Source organism: Bos grunniens, chromosome 1 (assembly GCF_055505025.1).
Source record: "Bos grunniens cultivar Pamir isolate PY7600 chromosome 1, Bosgru_T2T1.0, whole genome shotgun sequence".
NCBI lineage: Eukaryota > Metazoa > Chordata > Mammalia > Artiodactyla > Bovidae > Bos > Bos grunniens.
This window is the reverse complement of record NC_141165.1, coordinates 22,355,794-22,374,141: the sequence shown is the minus strand read 5'-3', so window position 1 is coordinate 22,374,141 and position 18,348 is coordinate 22,355,794. Positions and strand designations below refer to the sequence as shown.

The 18,348-nt window shown below is 42.5% G+C and overlaps 1 long non-coding RNA gene across 1 annotated transcript in view; it reads right to left on the bottom strand.

The window, feature by feature from the left end:
- Positions 1-18,348, bottom strand: part of LOC147379116 (uncharacterized) — a 54,817-nt gene that overhangs the window by 2,920 nt on the left and 33,549 nt on the right. The gene's annotated exons all lie outside the window — the stretch shown is intronic.

Sequence of the window (18,348 nt, the reverse complement as noted above, 5' to 3'; positions counted from 1 at the left end):
ATTATGAAGTTTCCCTAAGTCCAGGCCAATGTCAGAGCTGTTCCAAACACCTGAGATATGATTTTTTATTTTTTTCCCATTCATAATCTGTCTCATTTACCTTTAAAGATGTCACGCATATCCACCGGTAATCAGCGTGGCATGACAGAGCCATTTTCACTTTTAAAGCCTGTAACTCAGTCCCAATATGCATTATTGCCTCTTCTAAGGCATCTACTCTCATCTCCAATTTTCTATCTAAAACTTCCTGTGTTGCTAGAGTTAAAGAAATATTTTTAGACATGGTATCAACATATTGGGCAGTATGCACTTGTTGACTCAATGATATTGCTGCCACAGTAACAGAAGCAATTGCTGCTATTAAAGCTGCTATTCCCAGGATAAGCAAGCCCACAAACCATCACGATCACATTAAATCCTGTAGTTGTCAATAAGTGGTTACATCATAAGATAAGGTGGACATTGTAACACTACAAAGGAGCAAACATTATATTGAGGGTTTAAACAAGATGAGAGCATACATTGTTCACAAGTCACTACATTGGGTCCACCAGTGAAAGTCATATGTATACTAAGTTTTTCAGAATCGTTGGTAAAGAGGAAAACATAAGGAGAGGGTAGAGAAGCCAAAACAGAATAAGTAGAATTATTTTCTGGTTGGAGTTCGCGCTGCAGCAGCCCCGTCAGTCTCGCCAGGATCTCGATGTTTATCTTGCCTACCCTTCCGGTGGGCTCCTCTTTTGTGATCGAAGTAATGGGGGAACCGTATGTCTGGGGGACTGCAATATGGTGAATCAGCCTGTCGGGGATCTAAATTGGAGAATCTGCGTCCTGTGGAAAAGTACAAGCACATCCTCGACCGCTAGTTAATAATGGATCAGGACCCTTCCATTGTCCGGAAAGGAGGTCCTTCCATTTGACTAATGGTTTTGCATTCAATTGCTCCGGGCACCAGTGGCGAAGCATTGCAGTAGTTCCGGCTGAATCAGTATTTAAAATATTTATTACGAAAAGAGCATGTTCCAAAATTTGATGGGGAAAACTATACTTAAATTCCCCTTCCTTTAATTTTTTGAATTTGGATTTTTAATGTTTGATGTGCTCTTTCCACAATGGCTTGTCCCTGGGGATTATAAGGGATGCCTGTATTATGTTTAATTTGAAACTTTATACAAAATTCCTGAAAAGACTTAGAAATGTAAGCAGAAGCATTGTCAGTTTTCAGAACTTTTGGCAGGTCCAAATATGAAAAACAAGTAAAGAGATGTTGTATCACATCTTTAACTGCCTCTCCAGTATGAGCAGTTGCAATAATAAGGTGAGAAAAGGTATCTACAGTTACATGAACAAAGGACGGTTTTCCAAATGAGACATGAGTTACATCCATTTGCCAGAGTACGTTAGGTTTGAGACCGCAAGGATTAACTCCCATAGGTAGACTATTATAAACAGTGGGGCAGTGAAAGCAAGAATGCACAATCTCTCAAGCAGTCTCTCTGGGAACTCTGGGTGAACCCCGCGCAGGTTCACCGAAAAAAAGAAAAAAAAAGTGAAAAAGAAAAAGGAAAAAGAAAAAAGGAAAGAAAAATCGTAATAGAAAAGGATTCTACAAAAAGAAAATGTTTCTCTTATGACCAAGCAGAACAGTAAGGGGATTTAGCAACACTATTAACCCCTGACTCCACCGGGGCTGGACCCTGGCAAGTGGCGCCTGAACAGGCTTTTCAAAGGTAGGTCCCTCAGAGCAATTAGGGTCGTCAGCCCTATTGCTCCCCCCTCAGAGCAATTAGGGTCATCAGCCCTATTGCTCCCTGCTCGGAACAATTAGGGTCATCAGCCCTAGTGTTCCCCCAGTGTTGAGTTTTCGGGACGGCTAGGACCCCACTCAGGGTGCCGCGGACCCCCCTGTAGGATAGACAGGGCGAGTAGGAGTGGAAAGTATTGAAAGTGTTAACGGGTTAGAGAGAAAACCCGGTTTCTAGAGTTAAAAGGTTGAAGGAAAACCTGATCTTTGAAAACTAAAACTATATCTTCTGCTATACTTAATTTTCTGACATGGGTAACACTGAATCAAATGAAAGACAGCTCTTTATAGGAGTAATTTTGCAGTTATTAAGTAAGAGAGGAATCAAAGTTAAAAAATCTACCATTCAATCATTTTTTTCATTTGTACAAGAATAGTGTCCTTGGTTTCCAGAAGAGGGTACTGTTAATTTAGATACTTGGGTGAAGGTGAGAAAAAAAAAAAAAAAAACAACTAAAAACTTATCCTACAAATATGATTAAAAATGTTCTGGACCCCTGTCATGAGGCTGTTGGATAGCCTATGGGAGAGGCTATAGCGGTTAATGGTAGTGGGTCTCCACTTTGTGCACAGATCATATTTTCTGCCATTGATGAAGGAAAGGAGGGAGACTGTGCTCTACCTCCCGAGGAAGGAGAGGGCTTACAGGACGCTGCGCCCGGGCGCCCTGGCGAGCCCCCTCCCCCTCTACACAAACCTTTAAAAATTTATCCAACAATTTCTGATTTAAGGCGACTACCCCACCTCCACTTGCACCTCCCAGGGCCTAGGAATTCCCCAGTTTACATCCAGAGCCTCCCAGAGCATTGCCTAAGGCTAAAAAAGATAAAGTTTTCTTTTAAAGTAGCTTTGAAAGAATACACAATATACAGAGCCTGCTCCTTGCAGAAAACCCCCTGGGGGGAGGGTGGGGCTCACCCAAGCAAAAAAAAAAGAGAGAGAAAAAGACAAAAAAGAAAAAAAAAGTGAAAAAAAGGAAAAAGAAAAAAGGAAAGAAAAATAATGGTAATAGAAAATGATTCTACAAATAAAAAATGTTTCTCTTATGTCCAAGCAGAATGGTAAGGGGATTTAGCAACAATATTAACCCCTGACTCCACCAGGGCTGGACCTCAGCAAGCAAGATTTTGTTAAGTGTTATAAAAGAAAAAAATACAGGGTGGTATCAGAGAGAGTAACTTTAAATGTCTTTAGTCAGGCCTCTCTGGGCAGCTGGCATTTGAGTTGAGATCTGAATGACAAAAAGCCAGCTATGAGACAATCCAGACAGAAGGGACATCCTTAGAAGCCTTAAAGCAGGAACGAGCTGACCACCAGTGTCAGCCATCCCTGTTCATTCTCCAGCTGCTGCCACTGGAAGAAGAGAGTAAAGGCCAGTGTGGCCAGAATGTTGTTAGGGAAGAGGGCTGCAGAGGAGATGCAGAGACAGACCTGTGTGGGGAGGGTAGATTGTAAGCCAGGCGACACATTTATATTCTAATACAATGGAATTTCATTCAAGGAGTGTTTAAATAAGGATGTGACATGGTCTGCTTGGCTTTTACAGAATATTATGCCAACTTTTTGTGAAGATTAGACTGTAGGGAGGCAAGGGTGAAGGTAATGAGACTGTAAGAAACTTGCATAGTTTAGGAGAGACGAGAGAGTGGTTTGGGACTAATCTGAGTAGTGCAGGAAATCAGGAGGGAAAGACTGGACCTGATTTGTTGGATGTTGGAGGGTGGGGTGAAGAAAGAAAGAGCATAATCAGGAATGATAATTTGACACTTGAATGTATAGTTGAATCTGTATGGCCAAACTATACACTGAGATGGAGAAAAACACCAAAACCTCAGAACAGGATTGTGCTTTGGCAGGGGAAATCAGTAACTTTGTGTAAACCATGTTTGAGATGCCGATTGGTAATCTAAGTGGAGATTGTTAAGGAGTTAGAGAACCTGCAGCTCAGGGAGGAGGTCTTAGCGAACATGTAAATGTAGCAGTGTAACATGTGGATCATATTTAAAGCCACGGCATTGGATGAACTTGCTTTGGGAGCAGTTACAGATGGAGAGAAGATCCTGGGACTGAGTCCTGAGCACTCCAACTTGTAATGGTCTAGAAGAAAAAATAACAAAAGACTGAGAAGAAACCACTTTACTTGGAAAAAGCAACAACAACAACAAAAGGAAAAAGGAAAGAAAGTGTTTCAAAATGGAGGAAGAAACCTGTGTGGGATTTGGCATTATGGAATTACTGGCAGAAGCAGTAGGGCTTGGAGCAAGTTGAAGTGTAAATACTAGGAGGGAAAGTGGAGACCTTACTTGAATGTTTTGCTGTGAAGGGAAATGGCGCTGTAATTAGAGGAGATCAGAGGAGTATTGGGGTAAGGGGATGCAGGGAGTGGCACGGGCATGTTTGTTTTCCAGGTGAACATACAGTATCAGGAAACGTTTCCCTGTTCATGGGAATGACTAAGCAGAGGGAGGAAAAATCCCTTGGGTGTGGAGTCCTCTTCATTCTTATTGTTTGATCTGCAAGCATGAAAACCTCTCTAGCCACCATCTCTTTCCTTATGGTAAAGGTTATGTTTTTACTGGGGGGCAGGGGGGCAGCAAGAATGTGAGGGTGAAGGGAAGTGGTGCACAGAACTTTTAACATTTCCATCATGTGAAAACCTGAGCCCACATGCCCTAGAGCCTGTGTTCTGCAACAAGAGGAGCCACTGCATTGAGAAGCCTGCACACAACAGCTGGAGAGAAGCCCCGCTCACTGCAACTGGAGAAAAGTCCTTGCAACAATGAAGACCCAGTACAGCCAAAATAATAAGTAAAATTATTTTTTTTAAAAGATGGAAATTGATTACATTTGAAATTATTCCTCTGAGCAAATAGTAGTATGCCATTTGTTCATATTTGGTTTATCAATTATATTTCAAAACTAAAACATTTTTTAGCAATTTGTTTTTGGAGAGGGATAAGCACCTAACCCTAACCCTAACCCTTTTCTTTATGGGGATATATAAAACTGGGAAAAACACATATAGTTTGAAAATAAAATAGCTATTTACCCTTTTAAAAAAAATTAAGGCCCACTGCATGGCATCTGAATGTTCCATTTGGAATCCACTTTTTTGTGTCTTTCTGAACTTTTTTTTTTTTCTTGCCTTCTTGGCTCCACGAATCAGTCCTGCTGATGTTAGCTAGCATGCATCATTAGGAATAGTATTTGGCTGCAAGTGATCGAAACACGATTATAATCACTTAACGAAATACAGGCTTATTTCTCTCACATGGGTGCAGGGATCCCAGGATATCACCCGTTACCCACTACCTCCGTTTTGGCTACTCTGTCAGCTTCAACATGTTTTTGTTGTGAGAGACCCCCGAGGCCTAGATTTGTAGTAGGCAGAAAGATGAGAGAAGGATGAAAGGCAAAAGGCATGAGTTAGTTGAGTCTTTTTCTTGAGGAGACAACTTACCCGTAGTATACTTTGACCAGCATCTTACTGGCCAGAACTGTAGCACATGGGCACCCCAGCAGTCCACCATCTTGGGAAATAAAGTTTTGTTGGATTTTTTTCAAAGATTCGTTGAGATTTAATTCACATATCACCCTTCCAGTGTACAACCCTGATTTTCAGTATATTCATAGACTTGTGTGATCACCACAATTGAATTCATTTTTACCAATGTGAAAAGAAAGAAACCACATACCCATCAGCAGTTACTCCTAATTTCATTCCTACCCTGCCCTCGGCAACCACAAGTGTGTTTTCCGTCTCTTTAGATTTGCCTGTCCTAGACCTCTGATGGAAATGGTATCATATAACATTTAACTTTTTATGTCTAACTTCTTTCATGTAGCATAACATTTTGGGGTTCATGCATATGTTAGCATATTCACTTTCTTTTTATGCAAAGTTTTATGCAAAATTTTTCATTGTAATGAATATATATGTATGTATATGTGTGTATGTATGCATGCATGTATGTAAACATATACTATTCATCAATTTATGCACATTTGAGCACATATATTGAACAAGATTTACCTTCCATTGGTAAGAAAGTAGGGATGGCTGTTGGTGGGCAGCTAGCAATGTCTGTCCCTGTGCAGAAATGGGGTAAGGGGCTGGTCCCTGGGCTCCTTTAGCAGCAGTATCACTGCTTCAGAGTTCTGTCAGTATGAGAGGAAGTACAGTGGTTGTAAAGCCTTGCCCAGTGTAAGGACGACCCAGTCAGCTTGTTTTTGGGTTGGTGAGTACTGCTGTTATTTGAGAAAGCCAGATCCAGACAACTGCCTAACATTTGAGCCTCTATATACAGAAAACCCTACTATGCCATCATGACTGCTGTTCCTTTGGCCTCAGCCCTACTATTTTCCACCAGTCCATAATTCTGCCGCCACTTTATAGGTTTGGCCTTGCAGGGATATTTTTGTTCTCAGTGTTTGGCCTGCAGTATTTCCCACCAGGTGCCTTTCCTCTAGCTTCAGTCTCACTACCTAGAGCCTTTGGGATTAGCTGTCTGTCCATAAAAATTCTTAGTAAAAGAGCTTAAACATTTGTTTATTCATTTAATGAAATATCATGTGAATTTATTGGACTATATTTTATATGCTTTTTTAAGACTATTTGCATTCATGTAAGGTTTGTTAATTTTGAATTGAGAGTATTTGGTGACAGTGTTACTTAATATACATCTAAAGAACATCTTAGATGTTGTCTGCATAACTCAGAGAACAGGACATTCTGGACACTGGTGGACTCGAGGAGGAATTGGTCATAGGCCCTGGCCCCAGAAAAGTGCTGGACTTCATATTCTGAATGAAGCTCATCTAACTCTTACCTGCTCAGGCCAAAATAGGTTTGACTTGACTGTAATCTCTTCATCAGCAAGTGCAGTGTCTTGATAAATCTGTGTTTTAAGTTTTGTGTTGGAATCTCTAGGCAGTGTCCCTCTGGCCTTTGATCTTTCCCCCCCTCTTAGATACCCACAAGATGACCTGACTGAAAGGAGGGCAGCTTTATTTGACCTGCCAGGCATTCTTGGTCAGTTCATCAGACTCTTGTCTCGGGATAAGTACTCCCTAGGGGGTCCTTCCAGCCTCTTCTGGGAAGGCAGGAAGAGGAAGAGACAGAACGCTGCAGCCAGGCACCGCTGGGCTTTGTGGAAACCTGGGGCTGGCTCTGCCCTGAGGGCCTGCCCCGTCCCCACAGCACTTGCTGGCCACCTTGGCCATCTTACTGCCAGCCTCAACATCAGATGCATGTGTCATGTCCCTCTGAAAGGAACATCCTTCCCTTTCCACAGGAGGCAACATTTCAAATGTATGTAAACAATAGAATAAGATTTAAAAGTAGATGGAAAGATTGCTTCCCCTCCCCAAGTCATCTTAGCGTAGAGCTGATGATATCATCACACTTTAGAGCTGAAAAATGAATATCCTAACTTCTATTTTAGGAAACTGAATTCAGTATCACTTCCCAGACACAGGATAAAAAATAGGCTTTTTCTCATGGTGATTTTTAGGGATTGGGTGTTTTTTTTTTTTCCAGCAAGGGGAGTAGACACTAATATTGGAGTAGTCACTAATATTCCAAAAGTGGGCATTTTAATATCTGTCTGTCTAGTTAGTGAATGTTTTATTTTTTTAGATCTGTGGGCAGTTTTGGTATTTTTGGAACATAACATTCAAGGAAAAATGGCAAGAAAGATTTCTGGGGTAAATGGCCAATGTGTCATGAAGGACTTCATTTATTGCAAGGTTTAGACTGAGTTTTGTAGGTGATGGAGATTCAGTGAAAGGCCTCCATCAAAGGTGGTGTGGTCACATTTGTTTTAGTGGCTGGTGGCCATTGCTGACTAACACCGGGCATTATCTCAGTTATCTCCTATTAAGTAGTACCGTCATCTCCATTTTGCAGTGGAGGAAAGGAATGCTGAGGTGGGTTGCACAGGTAGTATGTGGTGGAGCTGTGAATTCCATCCAGGGAGTCTGATCGGAGCTCAGGGAAAAGGACTCCACCCACTGGGATAGAGGAGAGTATTGCGTGGGTGCGTGGGACATGGTGGACCCTGCTTGCTCATCTCCACATTTGTCGTGCATAAGGGACAGGATTGTTGAGAGTGAAAGTCAGATGGGGGCCTGATAAACATGAGAGCTGGAAGCTTTTACTACGGGAAATTCACAAGGGAGCTGATCAGAATCAAGTGAAGGTGGATCTTAGCTGAGGCCTGGAGACAGGACTGCCCTGATCGGTTACAGCATTGTTCTGCACACTTTTGACTGTACTTGAATCTGTATAACAAGGAGTGGGTTAAATACGATAAACATTGATTTTCTCTCATGTTGCAATCCAAAGGGAGGAGAGTGGAGGGACTCATTTTCCAGAACCTCTCAGGGTCCTCAGTCCTTCTGTCTTGTTCCACCATTCCATCGACTGCTAATGTAGCCACAGCCAGGTCTCGGCCACATCAGTGTTCCAGCTCCTGAGAGCACAAGTGGAAAGCAAATAGTTTCCTTTCAGGTAAGAGAGAGGGAAGTTGTGCACATCACTTCTGTTTACATTCCGTTGGTGGGACCTTAGACACCCGGCTGCAAGGAATTCTGGGAAATGGGTCTAGTTAAACTCAACTCCACCATTCCCAAATGAAACTCCACTATTGTGGGAGAAGAGAATAGATTTGGGGGCCAGCTCGGAGCCCACCACAGGAATGAAGGCTGAATGTGGGGTTGATGAAGGATTGTAGTTTTTCTGGACAGGCGTAAGGGCAGCAGTGTGAGAAAGCTTCAGGTGTTGGTGAGATCTATTTCACATGGTCAGCTGAGTCCCAGCTGGGCAAAGTAGTTAGGCCACGATATTAAGGGCCTGGAGGCTTGCATCAAAGAGGCTGCAGAGTAGATGTGAGATTAAGTAGTAAGTGGTTGGAATAGGAGTTGGTGTTTTGTGGGTTGAGTAGGCTTGATGTTGGGTCTAGAAGTGGCTTAGTTCTGGGGGATGGGGGAGCCATGGCTTTGGGAGGGGGACATGGTGACATGGTGGTGCCCAGAGGTGAGGCCACCCAGAGCATATTCAACCCTGCACAGCAACCAGCACAAAGGACCCTCCACCATCTGGGCTTGCCCTCTGCTCACATGCACCTTCTTCCCTTCCCTTGCTTTCTACCCACCACACGAAGCCAGTTGTTCTGACACATACACCCTTTATGTGACTTCTCCCATTCTCTCCCTTCCTGTAAATGTGCACTGCACCATACTTCCCTTCCATCTAGGTAAAGCCTCACCTGCAGAAACCACCACACATTTCATCTCTCCCAAGAGACTGTCCTTTTAAAATTTAATTTTTAAAACTTTTTTTAGTTTTGTTGACAAAAGTTGTATATGATTAAGGTATACATGTGATGGTGTCATATAAATATACATTTTGAAATGATCACCACAGTCAAGCGGCTTAACATGCATTATTTCAGTCACCTTTTTTTTTTCACCACTCCCACTGCCCACCCCTCTGGCAACCATCTGTTTGTCCTCTGTATCTGTAGTTTGTTTCTCTTGTTCGTTTGTTTGTTTTTCAGGTTCCACATGTAAGTGAATTCACATAGTATTTATCTTTTTCTGACTTTTTTCACATAGTATAATCCATGTTGCTGCAATGGCAAGATATTCTTTTTTATGTCTGGACAATATTCGTGTGTGTGTGTATGCACCACATCTTTATTCATCTATGGATGGACATTTCAGTTGCGTCCATATCTTGGCTATTGTGAATAATGCTGCAGTGAACACAGGGATGCATATATGTTTTCAAATTAGTGTTTCTGTTTCCTTTGGAAAAATACCAGAAGTAGAATGGCTGGGTTGTATGGTAGTTCAATTTTAATTTTTTGAGGAACCTCTGTACTCTTTTCCGTAGTAGCTGCTGCACCAATTTACATTCCCACCAGCAGTGCATGAAGGGTCCCTTTTTTCTGCATCCTTGCCGACACTTGTTATTTGTGATCTTTTTTATTATAGCCATTCTGACAGATGTGAGGTACTATCTCATTGTAGTTTTGGTTTGCATCTCCCTGACAGTTAATGATGCTGAGCATCTTTTCTTGTCTCCGTTGACCATTTCTATGTCTTTGGAAAAATGTCTATTCAGGTTCTCTGCCCATTTTGTAATTGGGTTGTTTTTTGGATGTTGACTTGTATGAGTTCTTTTTATATTTTGGATATTAACTCCTTATCATACTTATGGTTTACAAATATCCTCTCCCATTCACAGGCTGCCTTTTTGTTTTGTTAATCATAATCTTTGCTGTGCAAAAGCTTTTAGTTCGACGTAGTCCAATTTCTTTATTTTTGCTTTTGTTTCCCTTATCCAAGAGGCTATTCTTGAACCCTAGAATTTTAAAGCCTCCTCTTGGCTTCTGTCTGGGTACTAGCTAGCTTCCTCCTCTCTTATTTATAGTTTATAACTGAAGCTTGCATATGGCCAGTTTGGCCATTCCAGCCCTCTGTGTACACACCGCACATCTGTAACTAACTGGCAGTTTCTTTGCTTATGTTCATGTCAAATTTCGAAGACAGGCCATCTGCTTGGCCCTGCCCATCTCATCTTTGCATGCCACAGCATAGCTAACTTGTGTGCTACCTGCCATCAGCCAACCAGTCATGTGCAGGAGAACAGAAGGAGACCCACAGCTAGCCCGGCTGCTTCTCGTGCTGGGCTCAGTGCTGTGGCCGTGGCCATGGGCACAGTAATGGGAAGAAAGGCAAGCTCCTCATTGCCTTGTTGTCCTGCCAGGCCTTGGGTGTAGGAGGGGCTTTTAGGGAGATACAAGTTGTTTGTCCTCACCTTAGGAATAAAGTTTTTATTGTACCAAAGGGATGGGATGAGCTGGCTGAGTATTGGGTTGTTGGTCTGTTCCTTCCACAAGAACACTGAGGAGCTCTGCCAGTCCCTGGGAATGGAGAAGGCTAGGAAGACATCTTGTTCTCACAGTCTGGTGTGGGTGGCAGGGGAGGACAGAAAAGGGGGTGCAGAGCAGATAACCAGCCAGTTATGGTACAGTGTATATGAGAGGAAAGGCTCTGAAGCTGAGGCACCCCCAGGTTTCCAGCCCCACAGAGCCTTACCCCAGGGCTCAGTAAAACCAGTAAAGCCTGAACTCTAGGGGAGGGCATCGCCAGCATCTCCAGAGTTGTGGGGTAATCCCTGGAGGGGCAGTGGCTCCTGTTCTAAGAGAGAACTGCTCAAGCCACTCCTGTGGGATTGGAATGCTGCTAAGGGCTAGTGTGTGGGTTACATGGACATGCATGGCCCTTGTCTGTCTGAGTGGCCATCAGTTCTGTCCTGGAGTTTGGTTTTCCGACTGGTGTGAGGAGAGCCTATATTCTAAACCCAGTAGCTCAGACCACTGAGGTCCCAGAGTCTGACTGCAGTTTTGCACACACACCCTGAGGCTGAGCCTCATCCTCACGGTAAGGAGATCATTTATGGCATCAGCTAGAAATGGTCTGGCTGACCTCCTCCCCCACTCCCCCCATTTTTATTAAAACTTTTATTTGCAAATCCAGTTCTTTCTATACAAAAATCTGTTTGTTGAGAAACAAATGTTCCATTTCCCAGAGATAAAAACCAAAAATGTCCATCTTGTAGAAAGCTGTATCACGTTAGGTCAGTTCTCTTCCTAGGATGGTGAGCAGAGTCTAGCCTGGCCTCCCAGCCCACACAGCATGTTTGCACCCAGGGCAGGAACTGGGAGAAGTTGAGGGCACAGGCCTGAGGTGGTCCCATGAGGCTGGACCTCCCCCAGCCTCCCCAGAGTTGGCTCAGAAACTTTGATCCTGAACCTTTCAGGGAAGTCCCTGCATGACTGTGCAGGAGAAGTGGCCCCTCTCAAGCCCTCAGCGATGGGCCCTGCCCACCCTCTGGCCCTCTCAGGAAAACAGACCCCTGCTGTTTTGTGGAAAACCCTCTGGGCTGCCATGCAGTCGTTAGTACCTTTCTTGCTAGGAAGTCTGCTGGTCAGATGACAACATTCAGTGCCACTTAGTTTGAGAGACCAGCCTTGGTTCCTCTCTTTTTCTCACCCCCGTATTCAATCTACTCCTTCTAAAATGTGCCCCTGCACCCTCCATGCCCACCCCCCACCCCCGACTCTGCCGCCACCACTTCTCCACTCCTTCACCAACCTTGTTGTCTGGGCCTCCATTACTCCTGCTGGAACACTTCAACCCCTTCCTAACGAAGCTGCCCTCCAGCCTCCCTTACTTCAGGCCATAGTCCTCCCAGCTGTCTGAGCTGAAGGCCCATTGGATCATCCCAGTGGGCAAGTATGGCACAACTTGATTCTCCAGAACATCTGTGGGCCCCAAAAGCCTGGGTTGGATTTCCAGAAGGAATAGCACAGGAAGTATCACCTCCTTCCCCTGGAAGCTGTGAGTGAAGGGAGGAAACCACAGAAACACAGCAAGGCCAGGTTATACTAGACAGAGGACCTTTGGGCTGGAGTGCTCCCAGAAAAGAAGCCACCACTGTCTGGGTGGTCACCTGGAAGCCTTGAGTTCCCTGGGGCTCAGGAAAAAGGAAGACTGACCATGGCATGACTTTGGGCTCCTTTTCAAAGCTGCAGGCTAGGCCAGGGCACCTCTCAGAAGTCTAGCTCTCCCTCACTTGTCTGGACCCACTTTGTGTATGGTCTGTCCAGCTGGTGTCCCACGACTGTCCTCTCCTTCCCCCTGGCCCTGCTTGTCTTCCCATCTCATCTTACCTTCTCCCTCCTGCTGACCCTTCCCGGCAGCTCCCTGACTTAGCCCTAGGAGAAAATCCTTCTCGTGTTCCTCGGATGCCCCTCCCCTTTCTCAGAAGAGCTTTCTCATCTCTCGCTCTTCCCAACACTATTTTCCCCTCCCGCCCTGGGTCCTCTCTCAGGGTGGTCTTCATCCCCTGTGATTCTTCCGTCTCTAATGGCCCCTCCTCTGTCCAGACTTCCCTCTGCTCTCCATTCAGTGCCCCCTGCTGGGTAGCATCACAGGAAGAGGCGGCTCAAGCACCCCTGGGCCATCTCTTGGCTTGCTCAGGTGTCAGCACCCCAACCTGTGACCAGTGTCTATTCTCTGGGATGCCTCCCTCAGCAGGTTCCAATGCTCCTGAAGCAGCAAGACTCAGTGTCCTCCTCCTGACCCCTCAGCCACATCACCCTGCTCAAAACACTGTTCCCTCAGTGTTTCTCTCTTGGGCCCTTTCTTCCTCTTTCTCTAGCCTTCTACTCAGGCTCCTTTCTCTCCCATTCACTTAAATGTGGAACTTCCTGAGGCTCCTAGCCCAGCCTTCTCTCTCCATTGTCTTACTCTGTGGTTCCATCTATCCTCAGATAACTGTTCCATGCCAAGCCACCCCCTGCCCCCACCTGGAGCTCTGGTCCAGGCCTTTTTGAATATCTCTTCCTGGGCATTCCCACCTGGATGTTACTCAACTACCTCAAACCAACACAGACAACACAAAACTCATCCTCATTTTCGGTCCTCCATCAGGGCATGACCAGGGAGCCACTTTCACTCCTTCTCTTGTGGTTCTTACTGAGTCAACCAGGGGCAGAATTTTGGATCTCTCTGACCAAGCCTGCTCCAGCCCCCATCCTCCTAAGAATGTCTTGTCTGTAGGCCAACCTCTCCTGTACCTTCTGCTCCCTCCCCCTCCATTTCCTTCCCACTGTTACCTTGGCTGCCAGAGTTAACCTTCTTTTTCTTTTTTTTGAAAATCACTCAAGCATTTATTTCAAGCATTCTGAAAAACTGGTATGAGAAATGTTTTCCGATAACAAATATGGATGCATAGCAAAGATATATATTTTGGAGTCTGTTACATTGTAAGCTTCCTAAGTGATGAAGGATCACTCCACCCTCTTGTCTGCAACTTCTTCTAGCACTTAGGGCTTATGAAATATAATGATTTATTGGAGCAAAGAGTAAATTTTACTGACCAAATAAAGGTAATCTTCCCACTGAGAAATATGCACATATGGAATTCATTATTCTAAGAGTTCCTACTGGCAGAAAAAAATCTAAATGTATTCAAAAGCCTTGGAGGAAGGTATGTGAGAGACAAGGTTGTTTTCTAAGACACACCCTCCTGAAAGAAACAGAAGAACGGAATGCACTTAGTGCAATCTACTGGGCGAGATGGTCATGTGTACGAAGTTTTTGCATGAGACCCACTGATGGGGTCCCTTTTCCACTGCATAGCATCGTGCTGGCTCATATGTTTATGCATTCACTCAACCTATATTTAAGCATGTGCGTAGTCCAGGTAGAGTCCCTGGAGCTGCTTTTCTAGTAGTGATAGCAACCTCGGCCCAATGGCCCTGACTTCTGGACCCAGACTTGAGACCACAAGGCGCCTACTGGGGTTGGGCTGCTGCCTGTGGTAGTGAGCCACTAAGGAAATGACCCATGACCTAGACATCGTCACTCTCTGCTCTAATTCACCAGCACAAACATCACTTAGAATGTCATCCTGAAGAGTTGACATGGTTGGCTGACCTACCATGGAAGAGAGGCACCAGCAATCACCATGGTGACTTCATGACAAATGCCTTCCCTCACTCCTTCATACCCAGGAATTAGATTCCTTGATCTATTTTTTTATTTTTTAAAAATTTATGCAGCAAAATTAGAAAGCACACAGTACCTTTGTTACAAATATACTTTCTCATCTAGGCACAGGATACCAGGAAGCAGCCTTGAAATTGTTTTAGAAGATCTAAGGAAAATATGTTTGTGTGTAAATGCACTTGCTACAGTAAGCATTTGATTAACTTCCTGTTATCTGGGAGGAAATGCCAAGTTTTAATTTTCTGCACTGCATTCTGGGTAGATTTTTGTAACCTAGCTTCTGATTTACCAGTTTTTTTTCAATTATAGTTGTTCTGCTCTCTAATGGAATTTGAGTTTTAAAGTTCAGTGTCTCTTTTTTTTCATTTCCCAAAGTTATCCTTTTTTTTTTTTTTGAAAAAAAAAAATCTCTTTTTACGTAAGTAGTTGCTTATGTTTTTCACTACACCTTTTGTTTCTTTAATCATTTTACACATTCCTTTTTAATAATCTGGATCTATTAATTCCATTTCTTACATTTCTTAGTCTCAAGCTGCTCATGTTTTTGCTGACTTTCATTTGTGGTGGTTTCTTTTCTCATGTGGTCCATAAATTTGGATTGTGACTTCATGTTCTTCCAGGCCTTATTTGTCAAAACCTCATGATACAGTAAGACATGAATAAGAAATAATATAGGAAGGCAGGTGGTGGTGCAGGAAGGGTGACAAAATCATCACCAGGTTTTTTCATCAAGTAGCTAGAAAATGCAGGAGACTCAGCTGACAATTATAACTAATAAAGCTATTAGACAAACTATTAGAAGTAAAGAAAAAAAGCAAAAACAACCAAAAAAAAAAAAAAAAAAGGCCTAGTAAAGAATAGCTTACTAAAACCATTAACATTTCAAGAAGCCAACAATACCTAAACAGGGTACTTGACTTTTTAAAAAGAGTTTTATAAAAATAGCTTTATAAACAATTATACAAAATAGGAACAAGCAAGTCTTAAAATGTGCAAGACTTATATAAAAATCTATCAAGAATTATAGAAGTTACTGAACTTTTTAAAAAGCAACCCTGAATAAAAGGAGATGTTAAACATGTTCCTGGGTACAGAGATGCAGAATTATAGACATGTCAATTCTTCCCAAATTAACTAATAGGTTCAATGCAGTTATAAACAAGGGCTTTTTAAATGAACTGGGCGGCGGGGGGGGGCACTTCTAGTGGGACAGAATGGGTAGAGGGGGCTGGAGTTGGGAATTTCCCTTCTCCCTTGTGGAAGACTAGAGCTGACCAGAGTTGGATATTTCAAGAGAAACATTACAAGGTATACCAAAAGACAAAAAACAGCTTGAAATGACAGAACAAACATCAGAACTGGACATGGAGTGGGGAGGGTATTAGAATTATGAGACCATAAATTCAGAGCAACTAATATGCTAAGGAAACTAATGGATAGAGTATCAACATGCAAAAACAGATGAGCAATGTAAGCAGAGGAACCAATTCTAGAGATAAGAAGCATGACAGAAATAAAGAATTCCTTTGATGTACTTATTAGTAGACTGGAGCAACTGAGGAAAGAATCTGAGCTAGAGAATATCTCAATAGAAACCTCCAAAACTGAAAAGCAAAGAGAACGAAGACTAAAAGAGAAAGCAAACAATCAAAAATGAGCAGAATATTCAAGATCTGTGAGACAACAATAATGTGTAGTATACATGTAATGGGAGGACCAGCGGAGGAGAAAGTAAGGAACAGAAGAAATACTTGAAGCAATAATTACTGAAAAATTTTGTTTGTGTTACAAAAATTTTTGTTTGTAAGTTACTGTCAGACACCAAACCACAGAACTGGGAAGAAGCTCAGAGAACATCAAGCAGGATAAATGCTAAAAAAAGAAAGAAGGAAAGGAAGGAAGGAAAAACAAAAGAAAGACTAGGCATATCATTCCAAAAGTACTGAAAATCAAAAATAAAAAAATTCTGAAAGAAGACAGAAGAAACACCTTACCTACGGAGGAACAAAGGTAAAAATTAACATCGGACTTCAACAAAAAGTCAGTGGAGTGAAATTAAGGTGTCAAGAGGGAAAAAAAAAAAAAAAAAAACTCACCAACCTAGAATTCCCTACTTTGCAAAATTTCCTTCAAAAGTGAAAGAGAAATAGAGACTTTTTCTGACAAAAATTCAGGAAATTTGTTGCCAGTAGACCTTTTTAAACAAGAAATATTTGAGGAAGTTCTTCTAGAGGGAAGGAAAATAATATAGGTCCCAAACTTGGATCTACACAAAGGGAGAATGTTGAAAAAGTAGTAAGTGAGTGTAAAATAAAATGAACTTGGCATGCTTATTCTAAAATTTGGGAGAAAAATGTTTAAGAATAGATAAGAATATTTTGGAAAAGATACAGAATAATGGTGATTGGTAGTAGTGATGGTGGTTAGGGTGGGGAAGATTACTAAGGATTAAAAAATGTATCGCTGAAACAGAATAGAGAGCCCTGAAATGGGCATATTTACATGTGAAAACAGGGGAATGATTTAAACAACATTTTCTCAGGATAAGAAAACTATTCAAATGCTAGTTTTCAAAAATTATCTATATGAAAAAAAATAAAAGAAAGTTATCACCTCAAAAATTAATATTAACCTTGTGCTGTAAATTTAAATATGTTACATGAAGTGAAAGTAAAAGTCACTCAGTTGTGTCCAACTCTTTGCAACCCCATGGAATATACAGTCCATGGAATCTCCAGGCCAGAATACTGGAATGGGTAGCTTTTCCCTTCTCCAGGGAGTCTTCCCAAACCAGGGATCAAACCCGGGTCTCCCGCATTGCAGGTGGATTCTTTATCAGCTGAGCCTCAAGGGAAGCCCAAGAATACTGAAGTGGGTAGCCTATCCCTTCTCCAGCAGATCTTCCCAACCCAGGAATTGAACCAGGGTCTCCTGCATTGCAGGCGGATTCTTTACCAACTGAGAAGAAAAAGTTAATTTTCCTACTATATGAAACAATAAATAAAAGAATTTGATATAAAAAAAAACTAGATGAATAATATGAACATAAAGTTTATAGAAGAGAAAACATAAATGTTCAACAAACACAAGAAAGAGGTCACCCCCTCTGAAGTCAAGGAGATGCAGTGAAATGCAGCAGGAGGATCTTTTCTTTTTAATAACATGTATCAAGAATTAAACTCATTTTTAATATCAGGTGTTGATGAAGGAAATTGGTACCTTCACTGAAAGACCTGAAACTTAGTACAGCATTATTTATAACTGTAAAAAAGTAGACATAAACTTATCAACAAGAGGCAGGTGGAGTGTGGATACTGCCTAGTCATTGAAGTAAATCTGGAGGAGCTGACCTTGGAGAACATCTTGTTTGTTAAATACAATTTGTATGCAGGTCAGGAAGCAACAGTTAGAACTGGACATGGAACAACAGACTGGTTCCAAATAGGAAAAGGACTACATCAAGGCTGTATATTGTCACCCTGCTTATTTAACTTTTATGCAGAGTACATCATGAGAAACGCTGGGCTGGAAGAAGCACAAGCTGGAATCAAGATTGCCGGGAGAAATGTCAATAACCTCAGATATGCAGATGACACCACCCTTATGGCAGAAAGTGAAGAGGAACTCAAAAGCCTCTTGATGAAAGTGAAAGTGGAGAGTGAAAAAGTTGGCTTAAAGCTCAACATTCAGAAAACGAAGATCATGGCATCCGGTCCTACCACTTCATGGGAAATAGATGGGGAAACAGTGGAAACAGTGTCAGACTTTATTTTTCTGGGCTCCAAAATCACTACAGATGGTGACTGCAGCCATGAAATTAAAAGATGCTTACTACTTGGAAGGAAAGTTATGACCAACCTAGATAGCATATTCAAAAGCAGAGACATTACTTTGCCAACAAAGGTTCGTCTAGTCAAGGCTATGGTTTTTCCTGTGGTCATGTATGGATGTGAGAGTTG